The sequence below is a fragment of the Carassius carassius genome, chromosome 31 (genome assembly GCF_963082965.1).
Source record: "Carassius carassius chromosome 31, fCarCar2.1, whole genome shotgun sequence".
Classification (NCBI taxonomy): domain Eukaryota; kingdom Metazoa; phylum Chordata; class Actinopteri; order Cypriniformes; family Cyprinidae; genus Carassius; species Carassius carassius.
This window is the reverse complement of record NC_081785.1, coordinates 31063969-31066468: the sequence shown is the minus strand read 5'-3', so window position 1 is coordinate 31066468 and position 2500 is coordinate 31063969. Positions and strand designations below refer to the sequence as shown.

General features: G+C 39.9%; 1 protein-coding gene across 1 annotated transcript in view; it reads right to left on the bottom strand.

Annotated features, from left to right (window-relative positions):
• col14a1b (collagen, type XIV, alpha 1b) overlaps positions 1–2500 on the bottom strand; it is a gene marked incomplete at its 3' end in the record, with an annotated part of 92940 nt that overhangs the window by 73815 nt on the left and 16625 nt on the right. The gene's annotated exons all lie outside the window — the stretch shown is intronic.

Below are 2500 nucleotides of genomic sequence, written 5' to 3'. Positions count from 1 at the left end.
TTGGCGGGAAAGTAACATATCCTACAGAAAAGCATTAAAAACTGCTAGATCTGATTACTTTTCTTCTCTTTTAGAAGAAAACAAACATAACCTCAGGTATTTATTCAATACAGTGGCTAAATTAACGAAAAATAAAGCCTCAACAAGTGTTGACATTTCCCAACACCACAGCAGTAATGACTTTATGAACTACTTTACTTCTAAAATCAATACTATTAGAGATAAAATTGCAACCATTCAGCCGTCAGCTACAGTATCACATCAGACAGTGCACTATAGACCCCCTGAGGAACAGTTCCACTCATTCTCTACTATAGGAGAGGAAGAATTGTATAAACTTGTTAAATCATCTAAACCAACAACATGTATGTTAGACCTTATACCATCTAAGCTCCTAAAAGAGGTGCTTCCAGAAGTCATAGATCCTCTTCTGACTATTATTAATTCCTCATTGTCATTAGGACATGTCCCCAAAACCTTCAAACTGGCTGTTATTAAGCCTCTCATCAAAAAACCACAACTTGACCCCAAATAACTAGTTAATTATAGACCAATCTCGAATCTCCCTTTTCTGTCCAAGATACTAGAAAAGGTGGTATCCTCACAATTATATTCCTTCTTAGAGAAAAATGGTATATGTGAGGATTTCCAGTCAGGATTTAGACCGTATCATAGTACTGAGACTGCTCTCCTTAGAGTTACAAATGATCTGCTCTTATCATCTGATCGTGGGTGTATCTCTCTATTAGTTTTATTGGATCTTAGTGCTGCGTTTGACACAATTGACCACAAAATTCTTTTGCATAGACTTGAACACTTTGTTGGCATCAGTGGAAGTGCATTAGCATGGTTTAAATCAAACTTATATGACCGCCATCAGTTCGTAGCAGTGAATGAAGATGTATCCTATCGATCACAAGTGCAGTATGGAGTACCTCAAGGCTCAGTACTAGGGCCGCTACTCTTCACGCTTTATATGTTACCCTTGGGAGATATCATCAGGAAACATGGTGTTAGCTTTCATTGTTATGCTGATGATACTCAGCTCTATATTTCTTCGCAGCCCGGTGAAACACACCAATTTGAAAAACTAATGGATTGCTTAGTCGATATAAAAAACTGGATGACAAGTAATTTCTTACTGCTAAATTTTGAAAAAACAGAGGTGTTAATTATAGGACCTAAAAACTCCGCTTGTAATAACCTAGAACACTGTCTAAGACTTGATGGTTGCTCTGTCAATTCTTCGTCATCAGTTAGGAACCTAGGTGTGCTATTTGATCGCAATCTTTCCTTAGAAAGCCACGTTTCTAGCATTTGTAAAACTGCATTTTTCCATCTCAAAAATATATCTAAATTACGGCCTATGCTCTCAATGTCAAATGCAGAAATGTTAATCCATGCATTTATGACCTCAAGGTTAGATTATTGTAATGCTTTATTGGGTGGTTGTTCTGCACGCTTAGTAAACAAACTACAGCTAGTCCAAAATGCAGCAGCAAGAGTTCTTACTAGAACCAGGAAGTATGACCATATTAGCCCGGTCCTGTCAACACTGCACTGGCTCCCTATCAAGCATCGCATAGATTTTAAAATATTGCTTATTACTTATAAAGCCCTGAATGGTTTAGCACCTCAGTATTTGAATGAGCTCCTTTTACATTATAATCCTCTACGTCCGCTACGTTCTCAAAACTCAGGCAATTTGATAATACCTAGAATATCAAAATCAACTGCGGGCGGCAGATCCTTTTCCTATTTGGCGCCCAAACTCTGGAATAACCTACCTAACATTGTTCGGGAGGCAGACACACTCTTGTAGTTTAAATCTAGATTAAAGACCCATCTCTTTAACCTGGCATACACATAACATACTAATATGCTTTTATTATCCAAATCCGTTAAAGGATTTTTAGGCTGCATTAATTAGGTAAACCGGAACCGGAAACACTTCCCATAACACCCGATGTACTTGCTACATTATTAGAAGAATGGCATCTACGCTAATATTTGTCTGTTTCTCTCTTGTTCCGAGGTCACCGTAGCCACCAGATCCAGTCTGTGTCCAGATCAGAGGGTCACTGCAGTCACCCGGATCCAGTACGTATCCAGACCAGATGCTGGATCAGCACCTAGAAAGGACCTCTACATCCCTGAAAGACAGCGGAGACCAGGACAACTAGAGCCCCAGATACAGATCCCCTGTAAGACCTTGTCTCAGAGGAGCACCAGGACAAGACCACAGGAAACAGATGATTCTTCTGCACAATCTGACTTTGCTGCAGCCTGGAATTGAACTACTGGTTTCGTCTGGTCAGAGGAGAACTGTTCCCCAACTGAGCCTGGTTTCTCCCAAGGTTTTTTTCTCCATTTTTGTCACCGATGGAGTTTCGGTTCCTTGCCGCTGTCGCCTCTGGCTTGCTTAGTTGGGGACACTTCATCTACAGCGATATCGTTGACTTGATTGCAAATAAATGCACAGACACTATTTAACTGAACA